At 42.6% G+C, this 20906-nt stretch overlaps 1 non-coding gene across 1 annotated transcript; it reads left to right on the forward strand.

Moving 5' to 3' along the window:
- The first annotated feature begins 13811 nt into the window (after window positions 1-13811).
- Trnat-ugu (transfer RNA threonine (anticodon UGU)) lies at window positions 13812-13885 on the forward strand. Its single transcript has one exon. It is a non-coding gene; the product is annotated as a tRNA-Thr (tRNA).
- The last annotated feature ends 7021 nt before the right edge of the window (window positions 13886-20906 follow it).

A 20906-nucleotide genomic window follows, 5' to 3' on the forward strand; every position in this document is an offset into this window, starting at 1 on the left:
TATACGGACTGCTCAGTGTAATGATGTTCTTGTACGTCAGTTTTTCCAAGCTGCATCGAATGCTTTCCTTCTAAAGCGTTTTTCAATTGCGTAATACTTACGTCTTCATGAGGACTGCGAAGTGTTGGATGATTTTGTGTCTACATTTCCATAAAATATGAGTGTAAATGCTTGATGCCTAGATTATATGAATGACGGGAATTGTACGTTAACGTTTAAGTGTATACGCCGTCTAGATGGACGCGTAAAGTTGTTATTCTTGTGTGATGGAGGTCAACAACATACGTGAGACAGCTGAATTGAGAGTGTATGACTCATTCATCACTGGCGAGATATATGTCACGGGACTCGTGACATGTTGGAGTAGTGGTCAACGGCACAAGTCACAACAGAGGATGACAAAAATGGATGAAGTTTCCAACAGGACTGGGTTCCCATGCACTGACGTACGATTTATCGACTCGTTTCAAGTACAGACCATTCACTGGCTACCGCACACCACATTAGTGTGCAATTTTTTCTCTTTTTTTTTCTCTAGAGACAGGGTTTAATTCCTCCCACATCCAGTGCATTAATGGAGTCAAGAAAACGCCTAACACAGCTACCGAAAATCGTACACCAGAGCCATACGAGACGAGACTGCGAGAATGAGACCACCGTTTGGATGTGACTCTTAGTACAGACTGCATCTGAGGTCGGTTCAAAAACTTTAATATTATTCCCTTGCTTTTGAATATTCATGCTGCCTGCTGGGGAAAACGGAGCATTAAGAAACAGTCTAGTAATATGTTGCCGTTTCCTACATATTGTGACAAAAATTGCTCTTTTTTAATCAAATTACTTAATATATATGTTAGGATGTTACGAAAGTACTGATAAAAATTTATGATGAAACGAATGATTGTTCTTGTACAGTCGTTTGGCTGTACGCTAATGTTGTTTCTATTCTCTATTGTCTATGAAATGAAATTTAATGAGCGCAATAACTTTATCTTAGGTGGTTCCACGAAAGCCTCTGTTCAAATAGAAGTAATAACACTGCATCGGTAAGAATTACCACATTATATTACAGCAATCACTTTTATTACTTTTGTATGCTGGTTTCTACAATGTCATGTAGCATGTAGAATTTTTTCAAGTCCAAGGTTCCAACTTTCTGAGCAGTTTCAGGTGGCGAAGTGGTTTGAAGTTTCGAAACTACGTGTTGTGTAATAACGTGCCTATTGAACCTTTTCCTGTGAGCCATTTTTTGTTGCGTTATCGTAAGCAGTCTCCAGTGCACCGCTACGTAAAACATTAATTTTCAAGTCACTACTGTTTCGGGAAGCCTAAATTACTCATTAATAACTTGCGAACTTCATTTTAACATGCATTTTTGCATGCCGAAAGAAACAACAGCTATGGTTTCGTTGCCGACGACGTTTCATTCCCAAAGATACATGTTTCAGTTGTATCTAATTTTATGGTACAACTTGTATTCTGGCTTAGACGATTATCAGGGTATCTTATGTATAATGAAATACATAGAATAATATATTGTGACTCTTTTAACGTACTTTAGATGAATGTTTTCGACAAAGATTTCTTAACTGAGTAATTGTTACTCTCTATTAAATCCCTTGTCTTTATTTTCTGGTAATGGCTTAAGCATGAACACCTGCCTATGGCAGAGACTCCTCCGTACAATTTTTTTATGTTCTCCATTGTCTGAGAGGCAGAACAGTCGCGCTCGACTTTAGAAACAAATAAGTGGAGTAAGAATTCGGGAAATCATACGAAAATACTGATATTTCATTTCAGTTTCACTGGCTTATTCCTTAATGTGTTATATCTATCAAGATTGTGTTAAAAGGAGCTGATTACGAGGGTGAATGCTATTGAATTTGCTCTAGCGGTGCTCATACTGAAATGACTGGTGAAAACACATCTGAATCGACTTTTAATCACGGAAAATGGATGTCAAAGTAGTGAGGCATTCTCCAGCACTTTCCGATGTTCCTTTTATTAGTCTACCGCTTTGTCGTCCGTTGTCTGCCTGGAGTTTCATATGAGCTGGACTAGGAAAGGAATTGGGAGTGCAGACCCAGATTATCAATTACCATTCATGCAAACCTCAAGAATACAATGATACAATGATACATTTCTTTCCGTGATGTTAGCTGTATTCAGGAACATGTAACAAGTGGCGAAAGGAGATGAAGAGATAAGAAACTGTTTTCTTGCTTGGTACGTCTTTTTCTTTCATAACGTTTCTGCTTTGATGTCTAGATCAGTTCCTTCACTGTTTTACGCTGTGTCTTGCAAAGAGTATAGGTTTTTCGCTTGTGTGTAGATCTTCGTGAGATAAAGCTGCAGTAATCGAATTCCTCTTGATATCGTTTCAGTAGTTAGTTGACAACCTGTCACTTAAATGCATATTAACGAAGTCCATTACGCATAGTCATATGTGAGAAATATTGTTTCTTATCGCAGCTCGTTAATGTAAATTTTCTTTTAAATAATTGATAGCCTCCGGTCAGCCTACAGGCGATAGGATATGCCTTTACTTTGCTTTAATCGTAAATGCTAAGGCATTTGGCGGCCCTTGTACTGAATTATTATTGGAATCAAGTGGCGGCATTCAGAGTAATAGATATGTTTCATTTTCCCTCACACGGCCACGGTGCTTAGTTTCTCCCCACATAATACATACGTTTCATTTAGCTCATCCTGTCACAATATTATTCACTCTAAATAGACAACATTAAAAGTAGTGAAAGAGCGGACCGATGGAACCAAAGAAGAGCAGGAGCAGATATTTTTAGTTGTAAGTCATACAGTGACAGCTCTTTCATAAGAATTTAGTATCTGTTGCAGAAAAAAGCCGTTGCCATTCAGTAATGGTGCCAAGGAATACCTGAGACATGATACTACAATTAAGTTTAGTAACATGAGCACATAGAAGAAATAATTTCAACCATTAAATCTTAAAAAAAAATTAAAATGTTATGCTGATGAAAAAAGTTAGTTAAAAGTGTGCTATTCTGAATTTAGTGATGTTTTAGGGTATTAGTCTGCGACAGTTATTTATTTCTAGAAAATTTTGTTATTGGCTGAAATATGGTACAGTTCAGTATCTGAATTTAAAAAAATACATATTATGAAACTTGTTGTTCAGTTTCACTTTTGTCAGCGGTCTCGAACAGGTCAGGAGAGGTAGCATAAAATTGTCTTGTGAGCCGTCTGACTACAAAGAATATATTATCAAACTCAGAATTCCAGAGTTCCGATACTGACAAGGCCGTTTACACGCCCACAATATGACCAAGACATGAGACAATAAAGTATAGGATATTGGTACATTATCTGGTATGTCCAAAGCGTTTAATTGCGTAGCTGCAGTATTCATAAACGTAAGTTGGAATAATTTTGTGGTGTTTGGGCCTTCGTGAAATGGTTTAGTCACATCTACGCAACAGCAAACGAGTGGTGTTGGTATGGAAGGGGCCTATATTAAGTTCTTAATTAGCATCAAAAGGCACTCTAGTTACAAGAAATTGGCCTTTATTAAGCTCTCAGGTATCACCGAAATGGATACGTTGGTATCTTACAAGGATAGTAATGACGTTCCATCAGTTACTAAGATACTAAGTTTGTTATGTGTTCAGATGATACAGGCACGGTTTTAAATAGGAAATCAAGTGTATCTTACAGTTGATTATGTATACTAAGTACGTTTAAACTGTAACATTAAAGGATGCTCTATTTTTTTGTTTATAGATAACAAACAATTGAGCTATGGTTTTAGAAAGCGCTGTTAACGACATTATGATGGACATTAATAAGTGGTTTATAGCCAATTCAGTGTCGTCAAACTTTGTAAAGGAAGATTGTATTTACCTAAGAGCTTGTAAATAGTTGGGAGTCTTAAATTGAAATTTTACAATAAATTAAGTTGGCAGTAGCATACCACAGAACTTCCGAAACGTCTATTGAAGTTTTTATTTGGAATGCGGATGTTGCAAGACATGAGTAACTTGAAAATAAAAAAGGTGAGTTTACTTGATCATCAAGTTGTGCCAAAGTTTTCAGAGTCATAAATTGTGTGACAACGGGTTACTCGTGGTGTGAATCCAGGGACAACCCACAGGGGTGATGATGTTTGGTTTGGTTTGTGGGTCGCTCAACTGCGCGGTCATCAGCTCCCGTACACATTCCCACTGTGTGCGCAGTACAGTCCAGCCACTTCCATGAGTGATGATGGAATGATGAGGAAAACAGAAACATACAGTCCCCGGGCAGAGAAAATCCGCAACCCGAGAGGGAATCGAACCAGGGACCCCGTTATCCGGGGGATAGCAAAGCTAGGCACTAGACCACGAGCTGTGGACAATAACCTACAGGGGTCTGTTCAAGGAGTTGGGAGTATTAACTGCTGCTTCCTAGCGTAAATATTACTTCAAAAAGTTCATGAGAAGTAATACATCGTTTTCAAACCAATAAAGTGCACGAGATTAATATTATGAATAGGATTAATTCCAAAAAGTTTTAATGCCACTGTTAGTTTGCCCCAGAAAGATGTCTACTATTCAGAAACTCATTTTGAATAGCTTGTGAGCAGCCACAAATAGCTTATCTGCTTATACAGTATACCTTTAGATTAAAGGATTTGTTGATGCCCCACTCCTGTTGCTCCACTGAAGAATTTCTTAGCAAGTTAATTCAATTAATAATATATGATTACGCAAGTATTATATAAAACTTGATTTCCACTCGCCTGCAACGCAAGTATGTTGTCTATCTAAGCAAATGTTGTAAAGTTATGAAGTTCAGTGTGCGCACAGCTACGTATTTGTGAAAAGTTCAATATTAATTCCTAAATGAAAATACTTTTGGGATAGTTAATTGAGTCCGCTGTCGTGAAGAACATTTTCACATAGGTTCCTTGTAAAGATCATAAGCAAATCCCACAGCAAATTGATTGGGAAATAATTTCAGCCCAGAAGATAAACGACAACGTGACCCATAGTACTCAGTAATGCAGATCTGAAGGAAACTAAATATTGCTACGTAGTTCTCAGCCCATTGCGACAGTGTTGAGAAGCACCCACATGTAAACTGGCATCCCACAGCTGAGCGAGATAAGCGCCAGCTGGTTCCGCAACGGTCCAGCTGCGCGACGGGTTGACCTACTCAGGGTCGAGTAATTTTGGCTTCATCCTAATGCATGGTCTCGAAATCCAGATAATGATGCACATGAAACAACGCGCTACCGTGATAAAGAATTAGCATAATGAGGTCTGTCCAACTAGTACAACGGTTTAACTTGCTACATTTGAATAAACTAGAATTTTCCTGATACAGAGACAGCAAGTTCTATACTTCATATGCGGGGAAAAAAGTAATATTTCAACTACTTTTCTAAACAAACTATCTTCTCTTCCACCAGGGACTTTAGGCTAGTGGAATAACTGCAGTGTCTGGTGTAAGTGACAAATGTACATTTTCGGTGTTGAACCACAATGAGCTAACAAAGGGTGAGTAAAGGCACCATTCTGTAGCATGTTACTTGATTGCAAGAGAAAACTGTTATCAAATGTGACTTATCTCGTAAGTGAGACTTATTTGTAAAAAGAAACATCAAAGACTGTAAGACGACGAACATTGTAGTGGTGCTCTCTTTGGAAACACAAGCTTTCCGAACTCTGAACTAACATAATGTTCTGACTTTGAATTCCATAGGTTGCCGCTCGTGTAACTACTGCATAGCCAGTAAATCCATTATTTTCATTCACTTTAGAGGTGTTGTGGGGCGGCGGGTGGACAATTTAGTTATTATTTCTTTTGTTTGTATGGCATTCTCTAACTACAATGTTGGCAGCCAGAAAGCGATTAGGAAAAATGTGATGCCTGCAATTTAAGTTCAGTGTGCCCACTCTGATGGAGAATGAAAGTTATTGATTATTGAAGTTCATTACTCGCAGGGTTTAGGACGATGTCTGGGACTCATAGAAAATTCAGTTTGCTGTAACAATTTTCACTGTATTCTCAAAACGATAAAGCGTAAAATTCCAGACAAATGATTACCCATATTAGCTAATGTACTATTAGAGCTGTTCAGAGTCTATTGCGTGGTTCCTATTATCCCGAGATAATCTCGCTGTCTTGTCTCCTCCCTCAAAACAACCAACCTGACATGTTATTAACTTTTCAGATTATTTACTTTATTTTTAAGGTATTGCGCAACATTCGTGACGTCATAGCTAGTTAGAGCAGACTAGGCTGGCAAACAATGGAATGCATATGAATTTTATATGGCGTGAGTATGCTGCTTCCCTACAGTGTCAGAGCCTACATCTGATTCGACAATAGTGAGACAATTGCAAACAAAAAATCATTTTGTGATTTCACAACTGAGCAATGTAATGTAAACAAAAGGATCACATTTCCGACGCGCGTTTTACGCCACAGCAGGTTTCATTGTAAATCAACATGGCAAATCAATCATCAGTATTCATAACCAATTCTCGAAAGCAGGCGGTAATGTCTCGGCGATATGACTCAGAAGTGTCTGACAGCCACAAACATGAATCCTCTCAACAGAACCTGCGGGGACCCATCAGTACCGACCGACTGCTACGTCATCCACTGCCAGAAGCATGACTGGATGGGGTGTGATGGAACGTGGGGGTGACACACCGCTTTCCCGGCTATTGTCAGTTTTTGTGACCTGTAGACTCTGCTAATTGGTCAAATAGCTCCTCAGTTCGCATCAAGAGGCTGAGTGCAACCGGTTCCAACCGAGGGAAAAATCCCTGGCACCACCGGGAATCTAACCCGGCTTTTCCGCATGGCAGTCTGCTACGTTTCACTACCCAGCTACCGAGTTGGACGTTTTGTCGCTATACATCGCATTAACAGGCGGTTAGACATGTTTAAGTAATGATACCTACACACTTGTGATATCTACGACTAAATAGATTAAGGAAAGGCAAACCTACGTTTCTAGCATTTGTATACTTACAGACAGCTATTGACAATGTTAACTGGAATACTCTCTTTCAAATTATGAAGGTGGCAGGGGTAAAATACAGGGATCGAAAGGCTATTTACAATTTGTACAGAAACCAATTGGCAATTATGAGTCGAGAGGCATGACAGGGAAGCAGTGGTTGGGAAGGGAGTGAGATAGGGTTGTAGCAAATCCCCGACGTTATTCAATCCGTACATTGAGCAATCAGTAAAGGAAACAAAATAAAAATTCGGAGTAGGAATTAAAATCCATGGAGAAGAAATTAAAACTTTGAGGTTCGCCGATGACATTGTAATTCTATCAGAGACAGCACAGGACCTGGAAGAGCAGCTGGAAGGAATAGACAGTGTCTTGCAGGGAGGATATAAGATGAACATCAACAAAAGCAAAGCGAGGATAATGGAATGTAGTCGAATTAAATCGGGTGCTGCTGAGGGTATTAGATTAGGCAATGAGACACTTAAAGTAGTAAATGAGTTTTGCTATTTGGGGAGCAAAATAACTGCGGATGATCGGAGGAGATATAAAATGCAGACTGGCAATGGCAAGGAAAGCGTTTCTGAAGAAGAGAAATTCGTTAACATCGAGTATAGATTTAAGTGTCAGGAAGTCATTTCTGAAAGTATTTGTATGGAGTGTAGCCATGTATGGGAGTGAAACGTGGACGATAAATAGTTTAGATAAAAAGACAATAGAAGCTTTCGAAATGTGGTGCCACAGAAGTATGCTGAAGATGAGATGGGTAGATCACATTACTAATGTGTAAGTATTGAATGAAATTAGAGAGAAAAGAAATATGTGGCACAACTTGACTAGAAGAAGGGATCAGTTTGTAGGGCATGTTCTGAGGCATCAAGGGATCACCAATTTGGTATTGGAGGGCAGCGTGGAGGCTAAAAATCGCAGAGGGAGTCCAAGAGATGAATACGCTAAACAGATTCAGAAGGATGTAGGTTGCACTAGGTACTGGGAGATGAACAAGCTTAAACAGGATAGAGTAGCATGGAGAGCTGTATCAAGCCAGTTTCTGGACTGAAAACCACAACAACAAGAACACCTACACACTTCTCTCAGTGTGAGATTTAGTTTCTGTTACGACATGGAATAGCTAGCACAGCCACACTAACAACAGGAAGGGGCAGTGATGTGGCTGAGCATCAGAAAGAAACAATAAACACTGTAAGTCGGTCGCATACAAGAGCACACATTGATGCATCGGCATCAATCACCAGGCACAAATTACACATTCAGCAGCCTATCCAATCAGAGAGTGACACAGATACATTCGTTAGCTCTGAGGAGTCGGCAGATGATGTTAAGTGGTCGCTATAGCAAGCAGACCTCTACAGATACCAGTATTCGAAGGGTGACCCCTGTTTTGACCAGAACGCAGGTGGAACCTTCCTACATGTCGGTCAGAAGCTTGAAGATGGCGCAGTAGATCGCCGAAATTCGTAACCAGATGAAATAAGTTTGGAAACTAGACAGCTGAAAGGTGTTCGATTTGACATCCTGTATCGAACAGCCGAGTCTCGCAACCATCTTTGGAAAGATGAACATACACAGACCTGGACACGGTGTTTGTAGCAACTGGGCAGACTATCTGGGCCTGCCTCTCCGCCTAGAATCACCTATCAACGGCCCCTTTCCATGTCCTCGATGCTCGCTACTTCGAGATTCTCGCAGGTGCTTGGAAGTAATCGTGCACCAGCACTGAATCTGATGGATCCTATGCCCATCGAGGCGAATCAGTTATATGAATGCGTGGTTTCTATTCTTCCGGACATGTCCAAAAGAAGAGGCTCCACGAATTCATATAACAGTTGTGGATATAGAAATTATCAGCAATCAGTTGCATAAAAAAAATTGATTTCCTTCACCGGCTTGTCGGCCGGAGTGGCTGAGCGGTTCTAGGCGCTACAGTCTTTAACCGCGCGACCGCTACGGTCTCAGGTTCGAATCCTGCCTCGGGTATGGATGTGTGTGATGTCCTTAGGTTAGTTAGGGTGAAGTAGTTCTAAGTTCTAGGGGACTAATGACCTCAGAAGTTAAGTCCGATAGTGCTCAGAGCCATTTGAACCTGGTTTCAATCAGTGTCCTTCTTCAGAGGTGTCTTCCCTCGGCACCCTCACATTACCAAGACTGTTGATAATTTTTCTTGGGTATTATTAAACGCTTCAGCTGTATTTATACATTTATCGTTAGATTACTACTGGTTTCGTAGCACTAAAAGCCACATGTTCAGGTGAACATATGAGTAAAACATTAGAGCGGGAAAGTTCCGGGCGAATGTCGCGTAAAAGTGTTCCGAGATTTTCAGCTAACATTAGAACTGTAAAGCTGGGAACCCAACATTCGTTCCGGGCTTTCCCGCTCTAATGTTTTAGTCATATGTTCACCTGTAGATGCGGTTATTAGTGCCACGAAACCGTTAGTGATCCAATAATAAAGGAGTAAATACAGCTCAAGCGGTTATTAATACCCAAGATGATTACTCGTAGCTGTAGTTGCCCTACCTAGCAGGTTGTCTGTCGATGATTTGTTGATGTGACCTGAAGGCGGTCTGAAATCTGGTTTCGCAGGGCAGAGCGGATCAGGTTGTGGAAAGGGGCCCAAATCAGTTGCTGCTAGTTGCACAAACGTACTAACTTTATTTGCTAAAAACACATAATCACACAAGCCCTTAAAGGAATTCAGAAACAATACGGCTGAAGGCCAGAACACAAGTTATTAAAATTGCGTTAAACAATACACACGACTGAACGCCTTAGTTACAAAATAGAACTGAGGGCTTAAGGCTTGGATAACAAGAATTCCATTAAGGAAATTTTAAAAGGTTTTAGACAAAGGCCTTTCGCATAAAGTTCGGGAGAAGGCCGTATACTGAATATAGAACAACTCGAGGCTTAAGGCTCGGATTATAGATTCAGATAGAGAGAAAATTTTCAAATCGTGATTTTTTTTCAATTTCAGACGGCTGAAGGCCGTACCTTAAAATATTGCACATAAGGTTCGGCTGAAGGCCACATACTGAACATTAAAACAAACTAAATTAATACACGACTGAAGGCCTCGCACAGTACTTGAGACAAAAGAAAATCACAATCCAAACAACAGAACAGTAGTGCTCGGAAATGTTACAAAGGTCGGTCTGGGGAGGAAACTCTTGCAACAGGTTAGGTGAGACAGGCAGCCAAGTGTAACACTAAATAATCGGGTGGCAGCACGACCTAGGGACGGCTGAAGAACCAACCAGCAACCTAATCAGGTCCCTTCCACCCAACCAAAGGCACAACAACCAAAAATGTCAGGGAGGACGAAGATCGCAGCAGCACTACATCTTGATAATTGGCATCTAAACCCAGTTAAGGCACACTAACCACTTAGAAAAAAAAAGGGGAATAACATCCAGCTGTCGAACTACACACTGTGCCGGAGGGCATCAACACAGCGAGGAAAACACACTGCCGGAAAACTACACTAACGACCAGGGCAGGTAACCGGTACGTTAACGGCCACAAGGCAGAAGATACCGCTGGTGCACTTCACTAATAAGTTACAGTCATTTCAATAGTTAAACACAATACAGGAAGACGGCTGCAAAATTTGCTGACTGCAGTGGACCATACGTTGCTGGTTGCAGGATCAGACCAGTTAGCAACAACCAGCAATGAAAGAAGAGATGTCACAGCAGTTGAGGTTTTGTAACAGGTCAAGTGATTACTCAACTCCAATCTAAATAATTGAAGAGATAAATGTAGTATTGCATCCAGATGCGTGGACGACACATGAAGTACATTTGATGGGTGTAGGCGTGTCTGTGACATCTAACATGCTGAGGGTATTTCTTGCTAAAGTGGCCCACGGATCAAAGTGAGGCAAATTAGATGGAGAATAAATCGTAAAGTTTATATTTCAAATATTTTTTTACTAACTAAGATCTTTTACTGAAGCCAGTCAGAGCTCTTATTCACACATTCACATCTGTATTATTGCTCGTAGACCCATATTTACTGGAACGTTTTGGCTTTTATTGTATCTTTCATCAATGGCAGTTTTCACTGTTAATTATTATACCCCATCTGTAAGTAAATGAAGATGGAGAATGTAAAGTGAGGATGCATAAGTGAAGTCGTAACCTCCACATTCAAAATGTAGCTCCTGCACAGCCTATGAATGCTGAAATAATTCTCTCACTACTTCCTAGTAATGCCCCAACACATTTCACAGTCCGAGGACTGAGACAAGTAAAACTTGTCAAACCCTATTATTTACCTCCCCCCATCCTCTTCCTTCTTGACAATCCACCCTTGTGCCCATTCCTTGCCAGTAAAATAAAATTAGTAACAAATTACTGCAGCTGTATTTCTGCTGCGTTTTTTACGCCACAACCTTTTCGTTTTAAATGACCGTGAGCCGCGGCCGGCTCGCGCTAATGCCGTTTTCCTTTTGGCATTTTCTCACCACCTAGTGACTCCTTATTGCTCCGTTGGTTACTGCCTGAAAGAGTTGTTCACTTTCCTCTGTTAGTGGCAGCAGCAGCGTTTATTGATGCTAGTGCAGTGCTCACTTTCCACTGTCAGTGGCAGCAGCAGCGTTTATCGATGCTAGTACAGTTCCCCACAGTCGTTTAATGAACAAAGTAAGAGCATATGGACTATCAGACCAATTGTGTGATTGGATTGAAGAGTTCCTAGATAACAGAACGCAGCATGTCATTGTCAATGGAGAGAAGTCTTCCGAAGTAAGAGTGATTCAGGTGTGCGGCAGGGGAGCGTCATAGGACCGTTGCTATTCACAATATACATAAATGACCTGGTGGATGACATCGGAAGTTCACTTAGGGTTTTTGCAGATGATGCTGTGGTGTATCGAGAGGTTGTAACAATGGAAAATTGTACTGAAATGCCGGAGGATCTGCAGCGAATTGACGCATGGTGCAGGGAATGGCAATTAAATCTCAATGTAGACAAGTGTAATGTGCTGCGAATACATAGAAAGAAAGATCCCTTCTCATTTAGCTACAAAATAGCAGGTCAGGAACTGGCAGCAGTTAATGCCATAAATTATCTGGGAGTAGGCATTAGGAGTGATTTAAAATGGAATGATCATATAAAGTTGATTGTCGGTAGAGCAGAAGCCGGACTAAGATTCATTGGAAGAAACCTAAGCAAATGCAATCCGAAAACAAAGGAAATAGGTTACAGTACGCTTGTTTGCCCGCTGCTTGAATACTGCTCAGCAGTGTGGGATCCGTACCAGATACGGTTGATAGAAGAGATAGATGCAACGGAGAGCAGCGCGCTTCGTTACAGGATCATTTAGTAAACGCGAAAGCGTTACGGAGATGATAGATAAACTCCAGTGGAAGACTCTGCAGGAGAGACGCTCAGTAGCTCGGTAGGGGATTTTGTTGAAGTTTCGAGAACATACCTTCACCGAAGAGTCAAGCAGTATATTGTTCCCTCCTACGTATATCTCGCGAAGAGCCCACAAGGATAAAATCAGAGAGATTAGAGCCCATACAGAAGCATACCGACAATCCATCTTTCCACGAACAATACGAGACTGGAATAGAAGGGAGAAACGATAGAGGTACTCAAGGTACCCTCCGCCACACACCGTCAGGTGGCTTCCGGAGTATGGATGTAGATGTAGATGTACTGCTGTACCATCTTTAATGTGACCGCTATATTTTCCGTGTGGTGGTGTGTGTGAGTAGTCAGTTTTTTACGAGAGAGCAGCGAGGAAGCCTCCGTGGCGTGCGATCCGGCTGGGGCCGCTGGCAGCGTGCACTTGCGGCCAGAGTTGTGTGGCACTAGCTGCGAGAGCTGCAAAGTTCGTTTAACTCCACGATAATGTCCGCTTGCATTCTGATAGACTGACAAAAAACACTGTACAGGGGTTCGATTAGGAAGTCAGTTGATCTTGGTGCATCGGATTTTTCATCTTTCATGCTCTCTGTCGGACAACCTTTAAGGAATTTCCATTGCGGATGAAAATGCTATCCGAACATGGCTCGACGAATCTTCGCCTTCGATTTCTACAGTCACGGAATCGAAAAATTACCACAGCGTTGGAAAACTGCTGTAAATAGTGAAGAAGAATTTATTAATGACGACCAAAACCGTTATTACGTGTATCTGTTGCGTTTGTTAAACTTACGGAAAAACTCTACGAACTTATACACCAACCCAATAACTTACTCGAATGCAGCCAGGTGACGTCGTCAACAACCACCGATATTTTAACGCGAGCACACCCTGCTATTCTTAAGACATGACTGCGACAGGAGCACACCCTGCTGTTTTTAAGGCAGTAGTGCACATTACAATGAAATGACCACCCGTAGCTGCTTACAGGCGTTGACATACGTCAACAGGGACTGATGAAAATGTGTTCCCCGACTGGGACGCGACCCCGGGATCTCCTGCTTACATGGCAGATGCTCTACCCATCCGAGCCACCGAGGACACGGAGGATGGTGTGACAGCAGGCATTTATCACTGGCACGCCTCCCGCGAAACCCACATTCTCAACGTATTTCCCGCACTATATTCGTAGTGTCCCCGCCCATTACACACATTACTCGCGGGCCGTTGCTGTTTGTGCATTCGCACAGACGAAGAAGATGGTCAAGTGACCGGTGAGCCTTAACTATATATATACTAAGATGGTATCTGTTCTTTCGGACATGTCCGGGGGCACTACGAATGCAGCGAAGGACAATACGTTGAGAATGTGGGTTTCGCGGGAGGGGTGCCAGAGATAAATCCCTGCAGTTGCACTATCCTCTGTGTCCTCGGTGGCTTAGATGGGTAGAGCGTCTGCCATGTAAGCAGGAGATTCCGGGTTCGAGTCCCAGTCGGGGAACACATTTTCATCTGTCCCCGTTGACGTATGTCAACGCTTGTCAGCAGCTAAGGGTGTTAATTTATTTAATTCTGCATGGTCACCGATAGTATATGTTCTTTCGGACATGTCCGAAAGAACAGATACCATCTTAGTATATATATAGAAGTGCACATGCCTTGAAAATGGCCAATGTGCTCCTGTCGAAATATCGGTAGTTATCGATGACGTCATCCGACTGCATCCCAATAAGTTATTTATTAGTACTCTTACTACATGTATGCGATTTCCTTTACAGATGCGCCCCACCCTCGCTGGACCCTTCCAACAAATCTGTTTTCCAGTCGCCATCCTCAGGATTTACTTTCCATGTTCGGGTCATTACATAACGTGTTACCCTTAAACGCTTAACCGATGTGAAATGCTCCAGATGTTCTCCACTAATATTGTAACTGAATGCAGCTGGGTTATTTCTGTCGACGCGTACAAATTTCCTGAAAGCACTTGGATCACAGGGGCATTGCTGGGATTAACTGTGAACTGTTGCTGAAAATGTAGAATCTGTACACGGTTACTGAAATGACTGGCTACAAATAGCAGAATATTCAAGTCGTTATCGAATGTTTGCTTCTGAGGATGAAGCTATGGAAGAGAAGTGGGTAAAGTTCAAAAGTGTTGTTCACAATTTTTTACACAAGCATGTTTTGTAATGGATGGGAAGGACCCAAAGTGGTTTAATGCTTGCATGGAAATGAAAGAGAGCTTCATCATACATTTATGCGAAATCAAAGCCTAGTTGACAAAGAAATGCTGAAAGAAATAAAAATCAATGTAGAGAGAGAGCAATGAGGGAATCTTTCAATGAATGTGAAAGAAAAATTGTGCCAACCCATCTGACTCAAATCCTAAGAAGTTTTTGTGGTGTCACTGCCAGACACCACACTTGCTAGGTGGTAGCCTTTAAATCGGTCGCGGTCCGGTAATATACGTCGGACCCGCGTGTCGCCACTATCAGTGATTGCAGACCGAGCGTCGCCACACGGCAGGTGTAGAGAGACTTCCTAGTACTCGTCCGAGTTGTACAGCCGACTTTGCTAGCGATGGTTCACTGACTTCTACGCTCTCATTTGCCGAGACGATAGTTAGCATAGCCTTGAGCTACGTTATTTGCTACGACCTAGCAAGGCGCCATTATCTGTTGCTATTGATACTGTGAATCATGTAAAGTCAAGAACGACTTTCGTCATTAATAGATTAAAGTTAAGTATTCCACCAGCTACGTCCGTTTTTCTGAATTCTAATTCCCTTGTCATGTTCCAGACCTCACGCCAGCCTGCGTGAGCTAAAACGCGTGCATTTTGGCCTCCTGTAGTAACGGTGTTGGCTCTCCTGCCAACCACAACAGTTTTTGTCTTTTGTACTGGAGCTGATCTGAATACTCTACTCAGTCGCCCAAAAGTTCCAAAATTGTTTTTGAGCGGAAGATCGTAATACGGTTTATCCCTTCAATCATTCCACGAACATCATTTGGGAGCTACTGAGATAAGTGATAGTGGAATAGGAAATCAAATAAGATAGCTCCATAGTGGAAAGGCATCTGGACCGGATGAGTTAACCGTGAGATTCTAGAGAGATTAGAAGAAGGAACTTGCTCCTCTTCTAGTAGTAGCCTAACGTAGATGCCTGGACCAACGAAGGTCTCTAGTGACTGGAAATAAGTGCAGGTCATATCCGTTTACGAGAGGTGTCGTAGGACAGATCTGCATAGTTGTAAGACTTTTATAAGTGCACGTCATATCCGTTTTCGAGAGGGGTCGTAGGACAGATCTGCATAGTTGTAGGACTTTTACATCCTCTATCAAAGTCAACATGAAATCCGCAAAAAGAGAACTTGCGAAACTCAGTTGGTTGTGGGTGTCCATGAGATCCAGAGAGCCATAGACGTCGGCGTCGAGGTTGAAGCCGTGTTCCTTGACTTCCGAAAGACGTTTAATACAGTTGACTGAATATAGGACGGCGTTATGAGTATTTCGACTGTTGACAGATTGTGGCTGGGTGCAACAGAGCTGGAACTCCACATGTTGCTCTTAAAGGAAGAAAAACGCCAGATGGAATTTCAGGAGTATCTCAAGGAAATGTGATAGCACTATGACTTTTTACAGTATATATAAATGATATAGTGGATAACGTTTGAAGCTCCATGAAGCTGCGGATGTCTGTAAGCAGTTGGAAACACATTAAGATTGTAGCAAACTAGAGGAAGACTAGTAGAGGATTGATGCCTGGTTCAGGGACTGGCAGTTGACCCTCAATACATTACGCATTAGTAGGTAAAGAAATCTGATGTACGGTTACACTAATGGTTACAAATACACTCCTGGAAATGGAAAAAAGAACACATTGAAACCGGTGTTTCAGACCCACCATACTTGCTCCGGACACTGCGAGAGGGCTGTACAAGCAATGATCACACGTACGGCACAGCGGACACACCAGGAACCGCGTTGTTGGCCGTCGAATGGCGCTAGCTGCGCAGCATTTGTGCACCGCCGCCGTCAGTGTCAGCCAGTTTGCCGTGGCATACGGAGCTCCATCGCAGTCTTTAACACTGGTAGCATGCCGCGACAGCGTGGACGTGAACCGTATGTGCAGTTGACGGACTTTGAGCGAGGGCGTATAGTGGGCATGCGGGAGGCCGGGTGGACGTACCGCCGAATTGCTCAACACGTGGGGCGTGAGGTCTCCACAGTACATCGATGTTGTCGCCAGTGGTCGGCGGAAGGTGCACGTGCCCGTCGACCTGGGACCGTACCGCAGCGACGCACGGATGCACGCCAAGACCGTAGGATCCTACGCAGTGCCGTAGGGGACCGCACCGCCACTTCCCAGCAAATTAGGGACACTGTTGCTCCTGGGGTATCGGCGAGGACCATTCGCAACCGTCTCCATGAAGCTGGGCTACGGTCCCGCACACCGTTAGGCCGTCTTCCGCTCACGCCCGAACATCGTGCAGCCCGCCTCCAGTGGTGTCGCGACAGGCGTGAATGGAGGGACGAGTGGAGACGTGTCGTCTTCAGCGATGAGAGTCGCTTCTGCCTTGGTGCCAATGATGGTCGTATGCGTGTTTGGCGCCGTGCAGGTGAGCGCAACAATCAGGACTGCATACGACCGAGGCACACAGGGCCAACACCCGGCATCATGGTGTGGCCAGCGATCTCCTACACTGGCCGTACACCTCTGGTGATCGTCGAGGGGACACTGAATAGTGCACGGTACATCCAAACCGTCATCGGACCCATCATTCTACCATTCCTAGACCGGCAAGGGAACTTGCTGTTCCAACAGGACAATGCACGTTCGCATGTATCCTGTGCCACCCAACGTGCTCTAGAAGGTGTAAGTCAACTACCCTGGCCAGCACGATCTCCGGATCTGTCCCCCATTGAGCATGTTTGGGACTGGATGAAGCGTCGTCTCACGCGATCTGCATGTCCAGCACGAACGCTGGTCCAACTGAGGCGCCAGGTGGAAATGGCATGGCAAGTCGTTCCACAGGACTACATCCAGCATCTCTACGATCGTCTCCATGGGAGAATAGCAGCCTGCATTGCTGCGAAAGGTGGATATACACTGTACTAGTGCCGACATTGTGCATGCTCTGTTGCCTGTGTCTATGTGCCTGTGGATCTGTCAGTGTGATCATGTGATGTATCTGACCCCAGGAATGTGTCAATAAAGTTTCCCCTTCCTGGGACAATGAATTCACGGTGTTCTTATTTCAATTTCCAGGACTGTAGTTGGTAACAGTAGTTACGATGAATTAGCAAGGAGTAAGAACCCAGAGAGACCTATAGTGGAATGAGCACGTAAACTAAATTCTAGCAAAAGTAGACCCTAGTCGGGGGTTTTGAGAAAATGGTTGTTCGATCAATTTTCAAGAAATGCTCAATAGTAGGAGACTCTTACCTCATTGGATTAATATACAAGACCCAACGAAGAGATTTTCGGTGCGAGACCATTAGAGAGATGCTCAACAAACTCCACTGGCAGACGCGAGAAGAGAGATGTCGGTTACTATGGAGAATACAATCCGGGAGAGTCGAACAACATATTACTCGCTCCGAGATACGTCTCCTGGAACGACGAGACCAAGAAAATCCGATAAATTATTCAACGGTATAATGACAAGTGACAACCATTCACGAATGAAACCAGTTTGGAGGAGGGGGGGAGGAGGCGTGGGGCAGGCAGTGATTCCCCAAGTACCTTCACCTTCACACCGTAAGATGACTTATAAAGTGTAGATATGGTTGGAGATGGTAGTAACCAACAAGTTCTCATATATTGATCTAAGGAGATCCAATCAATTCGGAGACTGGTGTTTCTCGGGACTGCTGCTGGTACTGTGCACTACTTCGTACTTTACAGTAAGAAGAGATGGGCTGCACAGTGGTGCAGCAACTGTCGTCGTGTAGCGAAGAAGTCCAGCTATTGTTGCTGATGTTGTGGTCTTCAGTCCAAAGACTGGCTGATGCAGCTCTCCACGCTAACTCCATCCGGCGCAAGCCTCTGCATGTCCGAGTAACTACTGCAGCCTACATCCTTTTGAATCTGCTGCTGTATTTATCTCTTGGCCACCCTCTACGAGTTCTACCTCTCACGCTTCCCTCCAGTACTAAATAGGTGACCCCTTGGTTCCTCAGCCTCCACATCAGTTACGTCATTTACCCATCTAACCTTGAGCATTCTTCTGTACCACTACATTTCAAAAGCTTCTGTTCGCTTCTTGTCTAAACTGTTTATCGTCCATGTTTCACTTCCACACATGAGTACACTCCACACGAATACTTTCAGAAAGGACTTCCTGACACTTAAATCTATACTCGATGTTAACAAATTTCTCTTCTTCAGAAAAACATTTCATGCCATCGCCAGTCTACATGTTATATCTTCCTTATTTCGTCCATCATCAGCTATTGTGCTTGCCAAAAAGCAAAACTCATATACTACTTTAAGTGTCTTGATTCCTGATCAAATTCCTTCAACATCACCTTATTTAATTCTACTACTTTCCATATCTCGATTTGCTTTTGTTGATGTTCAATTTATACCCTCTTTTCAAGACGTTGTCCATTCCGTTCAACTGCTCTTCCAAGTGTTTTGCTGCCTCTGACAGTATTACAATGTCACCAGCAAAACCTCAAAGTTTTTATTTCTTCTCCATGGACTTTAATTCTTACTTCAATTTTTTTTTTTTTGTTTTCTCTATTGCTTGCTCAACATACAGATTGAATGACATCGGGCATAGGCTACAACCCTGTCTAATTCCCTTCTCAACCACAGCTTCCTTTTCGTGCCCACTCGGCTCTTATAACTACCATCTGGTATCTGTACAAATTGCAAATAGCCTTTCGCTCCCTGTCTTTTACCCATGCCACCTTTATAATTTGAAACAGTTTTCCAGACAACATTGTCAAAAGCTTTCTCTACGTCTACAAATGTTAGAAACGCAGGTTTGACTTTCTTTAACCTATCTTCTATGAGAAATAGTAGGGTCAGTATTGCGTCGCGTGTTACTCCATTTCTCCTGAATCCAAACTGATCTTCGCCGATGTCGGTTTCTACTAATTATTCATTCTTATGTAAAGGTTTCATGTTAGTATTAATAAACTGATAGTTCGGTAATTTTCACATCTGTCAAAACCTGATTTCTCTGGATTTGGAATTACTATATTCTTCTTGAAGTTTGAGGGTATTTCACCTAACCCATACATGTTGCTCACCATATAGAAGAGTTTTGTCATGGCTAGATCCCTGAGGCTGTCAGTAGACCAAACGGAATGTTGTCCACTCTCTGGGCCTTTGCCAAATTATTCACGCAGTATCATATAACCCTTCTTATCTTCATCTCGTCCTCTTCTTATATTGCCGTCTAGTACAGACCCTCTATGTACTCCTTCCGTCTTTCTATTTCCCTTCTTTACTTGGGACTGGTTTCTTTCATCTGAGCTCTTGATATTCATACAAGTGGTTCTCTGTTCTCGGAAGGTCACTTTAATTATGCTGTAGGTTGCATCTATCGTACCCCTAGTGATACAAGCTTCTCCATCCTTACATTGGTTCTCTATCCATTCCTGCTTGGCCATTTTGTACTTCCTGTCGATCTCATTGTTTAGATGTTTGTATTCCCTTTCGCCTGTTTCATTTATTGCACTGTTATATTTTCCCATTTAATCGATTCGGTTCAATATCTCTTGTGCCACACAAGCATTTGTACTAGCCCTCGTCTTTTTACCTATTCGATCCTCTGCTGCCTTCACTATTTCATCTCTCAAAGTGACCCATTCTTCTTCTACTGTATTTCTTTCCCTGTTATTGTCAATTATCCCCTAAGGCTCCCTCTGAGAGTCTCTACAACCTCTGGCTCTTTCAGTGTATCCATATCCCATCTCATTAAACTCCTGCTTTTTTGCAGATTCTTCAGTTTTAATAAATTGTGATCAGAGTCCGCATCTACCCTTGTAAATGTGTTACAATTTAAAATCTGGTTCCGCATTCCCTGTCTTACCATTGTATAATCAATGTCAAACCTTCGAGCGTCTCCAGGTCTCTTCCACATATACAACCTTCTTCCATGGTTCTTAAACCAACTGATCAAATTATGCTGTGTACAAAATTCTACAAGGCACCTTTCTCTTTCTTTCCTTTCTTCCAGTCCATATTTAACTACTGTTGTTTCTACTATTCCTTTTCCTACTGTCGAATTCCAGTCCCCCATGACTATTAAATTTTCGTATTCAGTAAATGTCTAAGTAATTTCTTTTATCTCACCATACATTTCCTGAATCTCCTCCTCATCTGCGGAACTTATACCACCGTGGTGGGTGAGGGCTTCGTGTCTGTCTTGGCTGCAACAATGCGTTCACTATGCTATTCATAGTAGCTTACCACGTTCCTATGTTTTTATCTATTATTAAACCTATTCCGGCATTGTATTTATGACCAAGTAATCACCTGCCCAGATGTTCTATTTCTCCTGAAA

The sequence above is a fragment of the Schistocerca gregaria genome, chromosome 2 (assembly GCF_023897955.1).
Source record: "Schistocerca gregaria isolate iqSchGreg1 chromosome 2, iqSchGreg1.2, whole genome shotgun sequence".
NCBI lineage: Eukaryota > Metazoa > Arthropoda > Insecta > Orthoptera > Acrididae > Schistocerca > Schistocerca gregaria.